Raw genomic sequence first — 9,212 nt, 5'->3', positions numbered from 1 at the left:
AACAGTGTCGGAAACAGCAGACAAATCTCTTATTTGTGTTATGTTTATTGCAGAGATTACATGGACAGACTGTAACTGCTTTAAAACTCAATCTAGAGGGCTTACAGAGCCAAAGTTTAGAGCCACAACATGTGCTTCTAATGGTTTCATTCCATAAACGGATTGGGTTTACTGTCAACAAATCCCAGGAAAAGTCTAAATCAACAGGGAATTGACTCTGTTAGCACATTTTGTCTGTGTATGCAAATCCTGATACAATTTATTTCTCTGTGCCAACCATTGACATCCTTTATTATGATAAACATGGGTACCGTAGTTTATCATATACACGGCTGCCACAAATTCTAGAACACTAAATCTTTGGCTGAAAAAAAAATAACCAACGAACACTCCATTTGCTCCTGTCTGAGTAATGTTTGCTGAAAATTACAGTGCCCAGCTGTTTTAGGAAATTTGTTAGCCGCTTTTTAAAGATTTATGTTTTCACCAGGAACCAATAAGCTTAGGGCTACAGACAGGCTGGTGGGATGAGTGACCTCGTGACCTTGAGGCTGACCAACACAACAACAAACAGCTGGTTCAGACATCAGACAATACTGCTCAAGGTTCTCACACAGGACAGTTGACATGTGATAAAATGTAGCCTGGTAGACATAATCACTGGAAAAAAACCGTTACATTTTCTTATTGCATAGTCAAGTCTCCACATAAGTAAATAAGTACACATATTTAAGTACTATACTATAGTACAATTTGGAAAGGAAATTGTATATTATTTCTTCTACTTGACTATATTTCAGAGGCAAATATTATACTTTTGCCTTGACTACTTTTATTTGATGCCTATAAGTTACTTTGCAGATTCAAGCTTTAAAACCTTTGATGAGATTATAAAATATGAACTGTTTTTTTAAGGACATTAACCTAACCAACATTATATGAAGTTGTTAAAACAGGAAGCTACGGTATGTGTTTCCTTCCCATAGCGATTGTATCTGGTGAAAACACTGGAGCAAGTGAAGAGGAACAGTTAAGGAAGTCTGGCTGATCTTTGGACGATTGTATCAGTCGCTGTGACACACGGCCGGTACTGTCAGCACTGATCACCACACACAGAGGAATTTGACTACAGACCTGCGTAGCCTTCTATTACCGAACAACGTGGCACTGTTCAATAAGAAGTGTGAACATCAATGTTTTTTCAGTGATATTTTATTGCATTTTAGGAAAAGCTGTTTTTTTGGAATGGATCACGAATTAGACAGCAGTATAACAATATAATAAAGCTGTATCTTATATGTAGCATTTGTCATTGATTTAATGTTTATCTTAGTTGCTATAACGCTAGGATAGTAACAGAGATGGCAGTGCCTAGCAAAACACCATCCAGGTGATTGTCTGTTTATATTTTTAAAAAGGTAAGGCATGTATGGCAGGTATGGATATTAAATAGAGCTGAGAATGAGTCTGTGTTCATGAAGTATTTAAGATTATACATTTCAATCTTGAAATACAGGCATTGATAGTTGTATGAATACCTTAATGTTGATGGAAAGTGCTTTGAAAACATTAAAAGCTCAATATATCTTTCCAAATCAGGGGGGAAGTTAGTACCACATTATGTCTGAACACCCAAAAATTAAAAGGATAGTTCAACATTTTTGGAAAGGCGCTTTTTTTCTTTCTTGCACAGAGTTGGTTGAGATGATCGATGTCATACCACTCTTACGTCTGTATGGTAAATACACAGCTACAACCAGCAGCTGGTTAGTTTAGCTTAGCATAAAGACTGGAAACTAGGGGAACAGCTAGCCTGGCTATGTCCAGAGATAACAGAACCCGCCTAGAACCTAAAGAAGACTAATTAACATGCTACTGTATGTCTTGTTTGATCGGTACAAAAACCATAAGTATAAGAATTACAATTCACCATTTTACAGAGGGGTTATGTACCGGACTATTTCTTAGCCTGGACCAGTAGTGGAGATTCCAGGAAGTTACTGGTCCAAGCCAAGAAATAGTCCAGCACATAACCCCCAGTCAATGTATACTGCCATTTCTACGCTCTGGTTTTTGTACAGATTAAACAAACTAGAAATAACAAGTTGATTAGTGAGCTTGAAAGGTGCCGGTTGGTGACTGTGTTGACAGGACAGAGCCAGGATAGCTGTTTCCCCCTATGTTTCCAGTCTTTATGCTAAGCTGACGATAGCTCCATATTCATCGTGCAAACATAAGAGTGGTATCGATCTTTTCTAGCCAACTCTTGGCAAGAAAGCGAAGAAGCTTATTTCCAAAAATGCCAAACTATTCTTAAAAATGTGTGCCCAATCATCTCCCGGACCTTACACTTTTGGAGTCTAAACAGAGAAAAAGTAATCATGAAAAATATATATGTGGCTGGATAAAGAGTTATAGTTTTTAAATGTTCTTTTCCTGAATAAATGCAGCTCTAAATACGTTTTATTTATGATTAAATGCCAGACGGACATGATGAAAGTAGTCCCTCAGGCTCCAGTTAGCTGAAAAGCTTCTAGACATCGTGCACCCACTACATCATTTTAAGTGTGTACATTCATAAACAGAAGAGCAGATCAGTGCCTGGCTCCTGAGCGTTGCTCTCATCATCTTCTCATCTTTGTCTGTATTCACAGGGAAGATATATGGTCGATCTTCTCATGGATGACAGTGAGACTTTAAGAATTTTAGATTTTGTTCCACAATTATGTTTAAAAAAAAATTGTGTTTGAATTCAATTTTGTATTCAGATAAGCAACCATAAAAAAAACGACCATTGTTCTTCCAGTGTGAATACAGCTGTTGTTTTAGCCTCCATTTTCTAAAACGTGGTCTTCCCAGCTTTTCCTCCTTGGCCCATGTTCTTCTTTACCAATTCCACCACCTGAAAGAACATTTTGAACTGTTTAGTTTCAGGTTTACTTTTCTTGTCTGTTGACTTATTTTTAACCATGCAGTGTAGCCCTGGGGACGGCAATATCTGTCAGACACCACTTTGGTACAAACTAAAATACCTTAACAATTAATGGATGAAGTGCTATGAAATTTGCTACACACATTCACCTCAGGATGAATTGTAATCACTTTGGTGATCCTCTGACATTTTGTCGGTCCAAGGCTTCAGTTTACAACTGAATGAGCCTCAGCTCGACTTTACTAATTAGTAAATGTTAGCATGCTAACGCTGTAAACTAAGATGAACATGGTAAACATTATAAAGCCTTACAGAGGTGCTGACATGGCTGCAGACTTGTTTATTGTGGAATATAAAATAAAATGGGTTTAATTTAATTTATGTAATCTATCTATTCATGTGTGTCCCACTGTCCCATCAATTAGCCAGAAAGGTGAACAAAGAGACTTGATCCTGGTATTCCCCGTTTCACTGTCTGAACAGGCCACTGTGGTTGACAGAAACTTCAGTTGCAAAATAGTAACTTTGTAATACTGAAACAAAAACTAAATTCGTATGTAGGGTTTGTCTTAAGTGTTTGGGTGTGGAGCCCAAACCAAAATACCTGACAGTATGACGCGCTGCTGTGAAGAACGCAGTTGAGTGCACATATTTGTGGAAATAAAACTAGATTTAAATAGAATATTAATTATATACTTACTAAAAAACCGGTTATCTTTTTATGCCAAACGGTACATAATATGACACCTACTATGCAGATACAATACCGTATTTATCTCACTAACACACTAACCTCATCAGGATTAGGAAAGGATCCCGTCTTGAGCTTGGAGTAGACCAGCTTATCATTCACCGACACCTCAAAGCTGCCTGTGGGGGTGTATGAGACAGCGAAAATGAAAATGCATCTATGTCGATTCCATATAATGTAGTTCATTGAATGCACATATTTTCTGCAAGAACAGTACAACCACCAAAAACGGTAGGCTCATATCTCCAAGACTGGGCGCAGTATTTTACTGCTAAAAGACAAAGTTAGGACACTAAAAACAATGAAACCTGAGAACAAAAACAGGTAAACGGAACATTTTGACATGTAAAAACTTTTGGGACATATTTGGCAATTAACAACAATTAGAACAAGGACACAGGGTTGGAACTGAAAAGGTTTTTTTCAACCATTGAGTCTTTAGAAAGGTAGATATCACACTCAATGCATTGCATAACTGCAAGAAAATACAAGAAAATGCAAGAAAATGCATCCGGTGGCAGGTCCTTTAATACACCCATGGGTGGCAGTAATGTAGGCCTACAACCGGGAAAATTCTGTTTGCTGACCAAAGAAGGTAAATTAAATAAATAGCCTAGGTTTTGGATTGTTAGCAGACAGTTTAAAAAAAAACTAATTGATAGTTTGAAATGTTACTGAAAAATGTGTAGACTAATGTAACTAAAGTCAGTTCATATTTTGTTGTTGATTTTTTATTCACAACATCATATGTGGGCTAAACACATGGAAAAAGTTTTAGTTAGAGCCCGTAGCGTAATGATCAATCATGATACAGCCCTTTGTAAAGCCAGAAACTCATGCAGCTAATTACCAAGACTCATTGAAATGAGTCAGCGGGTATTTATGAGGATTTGTAAAAAAACAAAAAGCAGTATTATTACTTTTATAAATACATTTTATACAAAAAATGCAGCACAATGTTGGCGTACGATGAGGAAATAACATGACCTAAACTGGCAGACGACCACAAAAACAGGGCCAGAATGCCATAGTTATTTGAAAATAGAATGGAAAATGAAACACATGAAGCAGGATCCGTATATTTGGGGCATGCAGGTGCGTTATGGAGCTATAGTATTTGTTTCTTTATTACATGCGAGAAAAAAATTGATCTGAGAGAAAAAAAAATGTTTCAGAGAAAAAGTTATCACACTGATAGCAAAAAGCATTTTATGAAAAAAAAAAATACTTGAGAGAAAAGGTTTTTATACCAATAGCAAATAATAATAATTGAGACTAAAAAAAAGTTTCAATATAAATTGAAAATTTTTAAAATTATTTCTGAGAAAAAAAATCCCTCTCTCTCTCTCTCTCTCTCGCTAATGGTATGAAAACTTTTTCTCTCAAATATTATTTTTCTCTCATAAAAATCTTTTTTTGCTATCAGCGTGATACATTTTTCTCTCAAACCTTTTTTTTTCTCTCAGATCATTTATTTTATTTTGCATTTATTTTGCATGTCATAAAGAAACAAACCTAGCTCCATAATGCGGTCCATCCTGCCTCACCCTCTACCACTGCTCTCCGTGCGATAGGCTGTTGTAATACCAGAGACGGTTTCTCTTTGGTAATAGAGCTAAGGGGAAGTGAACGAGGGACAGTCGGGAAAAAATAAAAAAAGAAGAAGTTGTATTTCTAATGAAAAACAGCCTTTAAACAGTGATGAAAGAAAGCTCAGCTTACCTTGCCTCCCTGTTTTCCCCGTCACATTAACACCAGGAACCTGCCGGACGACTCGGGCTAGTTCCTGGAAGCGGCGGGAATAACCTCATCCTGCGCTGTTGGTCAACAACAAGCCAGGGGAAAACCACTTTAATGACCGTATTACTGGCACACACAACAGCGCATAGACACACCCATAAAGGATTTTAACCAGCGGCCGGTGCAATGCAAAGTAAAGTAGGCCTATATCTACATTTCAGGCAAACATTATTTAAATTGGCTATGTAGTTATATTGGTCCTTGAGAGTGTTCGGAAACTTAAAGTTAGTTAAACTGAAAGTGTACAGCTGTATCGCATTAACTGATTTGTGATACATGGATGTCCTGCCAGTTGTACCATGGATTAAACGTTACACACTGATTTGAAATTAAAAATGAATAGTTTACGTTTATTACAGTCGGTAATATTCATTAGCACAATATGGTTACACTTACCAGTATTCAACGGAGACGTTAGTCATGTTTCTGCGGCTTTTTGGACAAACCTTTTGATGAGCTGTAAACTTTCAGTCCGACAATAATGAGCTGAATAAAATGCAGAGTCATGATGGGCTATTATAAAGTCAACCACACCCAATGGGAGGTAACAGTCTCCAGTTTACATCATACCCGGCCAACAGCATTGTTTACGATTATTTGTGTGTTTGAAGTGCAGTTTCATTCTCTTATATTGTGTTATAAAGTTAGCCTAGCCTACTGGCTGAAATTCCTACCGTTAAATATGAATATATCCCAATGCTATTCCAATGGAAAGCACTCAGTAAAACTTTTGAGTTGGCTACACATTTATTTTACACACGACAATCTGAATGTCCTTGAATTAACTGGAAGGGCTGAGCGCAGACATTCGCAGGCAAACGCCATGTTTCATGAAAATTGGGCCAGTACATTATCTGTAATCCTGCTACACGTAAACACAACAAACAGACAACGGACACCGAACCGAAAACAACGTCCGTACGTGGCAAAAAGGATGTCTTCACGGACAGTAGGAATGATTACTGCGATGAACTCTCGCAATGTAGCCTACATGTAAACAAGTTAGTGTTATGTGAAGATTCCCCTACGTATTGTAAAGTTGAAAGTGATTGTACAAATGTACGATCCAAGCCAAGAGCTAGCCAACAGTGTCCCCAGCTCAACCATCACACTATCTCACAGGTGAGCTGTCTATCAGTTTGGTCCGGGGCAGCTGAACAGAGGTTGCTGTGTGTGGATTTAAATCCCAGCAGCTGCTTCCCAACTGAGGAATCTGAGGTCTCTCTGTTCATTATGTCCTTCTGCAGGCACACTGTACGTACACGAATCCACCAGCCTCCTTTTTCAATTAAAATCTTCCTAATGACAGTATCCGAAGTTTTCATACACGAAAACATGGGTTGGTAAACAAACATCTCAATGTGGACACAATATTTGAAGATAGATTAATGAAGTAACCGTTTTGTATCTAAAATCTCAAAATAATAGTGATGTAAAAAATCCTCACAATTGTGCCAAAATGAAGTTTGTGAAATGGGTTTCATATTAACGAAATTAAAGATTAGTTTCATGTAATACGAAATATCAGAGCTTTAGAATAAAATCTCAGATTTGAGTGAATGTTGTTTCTTCTTTACAGCACACTGCTTTATAGCCCTTCTATTGGAATCTGAATAATTGGCCATGCATTGAAACCGTCATTCATAAAAACTTGAGCAATGTTGCTAAAGCCTTTTAACATTTTATTTGTTTAAAATGATGTCCAGTACAAAATGTATACAGTAATACCCTTATGTCTGTCAGTTCCCCTAAATAAAATATTTCAATCTGTTCTGTTCAGCTCATGCCAGATAACAGTATCTATAAGATACACTAGATTGTAATTTTCTCATACAATAGTTGATGACAAAGATATAGCAATAGTACCTTTGTAACAATAAAAACTATCGGCAATATTTTGGTGGACACACTTTCAATACAATAAAATTACATACATTGTTCTGTAAAAGTTGCATTGCAATCTGCCCATACTTTACAAGATTTTTTAATTCATGTATATCTGTTCATTAACTAAGAGACAAAAGGTTGTGATACAATTCTTTATACATTTATAAAAATGATCTGGCGGCAAACTGCATTGTAGCAGTGACTGAATCTCAGCAGGCTGTCCTCTCTGAAGCTGCTGTAACAGATGTACAATGCACTTAGATTTTTTTTTTTTTTCCTTTTTCTTTTTTAAACAAGGCAATTTCTCAAACTTCATAATAAATAATAAACCCTCTGCAATGATATTGTACCTGTAGATATATCCAGTTCATTTATATATACTGTATATATATTCATAAACTTGTAAAAAAGAAATGTATTAAAAAACAAAAGGTTAAGATGGTTGAATTGTGTTTGACACAGCATTTTGGTGGGATCAACAGAAAAAAACGACAGTCTGCATGCACTGGTTTCCATGGAAACACATGTGTGATTCTTCTAGTTGATTGGGAAAGCCTCTCTGCTCCTTGGCTTTGACTGAAATCAATCAGAACAGTGTCTCCTTGTGATCAATCACGCTCTCTCTCTTGCTTTACAGCCATCACAGCATCACCCTCATTGATTGGCGGGAATCTTTGACACCGCCCCCTGGGTTGGAAGGGTCTTCTTGTGGGAACGTCACCTTATCTGGAGTGTAATCATTCCGCTTTAGATCTGGAAGGAGGAGGAAAAAAGTAAACATGTTGCAACAGATTATAATTTATGTGAGTTTAGATTTGGGTTTGTAACCCCTGTGGTCAAAAATCTGTTTCGCTCATTGTTCCATAACTTGGATGTTTGATTTCTACTGTGCAGAATGATGTGTATGCAAAGCACTATAAAATGTGATTTTCAAATTCATCTGCTGAAAAAGGAAGGTTTCTCTGTGCTCAACTCAAGACGTGTGTGAGCATGATTTTGACATCAGATCTTCTCTGGAAGCCTGCCCAGTACAAAAAAACCCCCACAAATGTGATGTTGAAACTTAAACCTCCAGAACACGTACACCGAGAATGGCCTTTAGAGTGAAGCAGTTAAACTTTTCAGAGTTTTTACAGGTTTCACCAAGACACATTTAAGACTTTTTAAAAACATTATGAATGAAATGTAGGACCTTTATCAACTAGGCCCTAAATTCAGCTTTTTCAAGCCAACTTTCGCTAAACTTACACTTCCCCATAGCTGAAGAATAAAAACCATTTAATGTGTGTGGTACCAAAAGAGACATGCATCAATAACACGAAAGCTAATTGGCTGCAGTGATACAGCTAATTTATATTTGGACTAGCAAAAGAAAGAACTACAACACCACGGAATATATATATATATATATAAAAAAAAATAGCATTAGAGGTAGCCTTGCATGAATGTAGGAAAATTAATTAATTAATAAATATTATATCTTTAAAGCATGTGTCCGCTGGTCTTAAAAAGTCTAAAATTTAAAAATTGTAGGCCTTAAACAGTCTTAATGTCACTCAAGTATTATGTTCTAGTTGGTTTAAAGAATTTTAGATTCTTGATTTTTCAATGAGGAAAAAGTTAAGTGTTAACTTCCTAAATCAAGAAATTATAACTAGTTAATTGAACTTTTTTGTGGAAAACCATATCTGACATAATTAATATTCATCATCCATCCGTCCATCCATCTTTGGCCGCTTATCCGATATTGGGTTGCGGGGGGAGCAGCTCCAGCAGCAGACCCCGAACTTTCCTTTCCCGAGCCACATTAACCAACTATCTCTAAGGGAGACGCCAGCCACC

The 9,212-nt window shown here is 36.8% G+C and overlaps 2 long non-coding RNA genes across 2 annotated transcripts in view; one reads left to right on the top strand and one right to left on the bottom strand.

The window, feature by feature from the left end:
• The first annotated feature begins 1,210 nt into the window (after nucleotides 1–1,210).
• Nucleotides 1,211–2,294, top strand: LOC116689769 (uncharacterized). Its single transcript, XR_004332092.1, has 2 exons — nucleotides 1,211–1,465; nucleotides 1,600–2,294. It is a non-coding gene; the product is annotated as an uncharacterized LOC116689769 (long non-coding RNA).
• Nucleotides 2,295–2,740: 446 nt separating this feature from the next.
• The window catches only part of LOC116689761 (uncharacterized), a 7,628-nt gene continuing 1,156 nt past the window's right edge, over nucleotides 2,741–9,212 (bottom strand). Inside the window, exons 4-7 of the long non-coding RNA XR_004332089.1 lie at nucleotides 5,880–8,123; nucleotides 5,406–5,500; nucleotides 3,726–3,802; nucleotides 2,741–2,902 (exon numbers count right to left, since the gene is read on the bottom strand). This is a non-coding gene — a long non-coding RNA (uncharacterized LOC116689761). The remainder of the gene's footprint in view (nucleotides 2,903–3,725; nucleotides 3,803–5,405; nucleotides 5,501–5,879; nucleotides 8,124–9,212) is intronic.

Source organism: Etheostoma spectabile, chromosome 1 (genome assembly GCF_008692095.1).
Source record: "Etheostoma spectabile isolate EspeVRDwgs_2016 chromosome 1, UIUC_Espe_1.0, whole genome shotgun sequence".
Lineage (NCBI taxonomy): Eukaryota > Metazoa > Chordata > Actinopteri > Perciformes > Percidae > Etheostoma > Etheostoma spectabile.
Note: the sequence above shows the minus strand (reverse complement) of the source record. Positions and strands in the feature narration are given on the sequence as shown.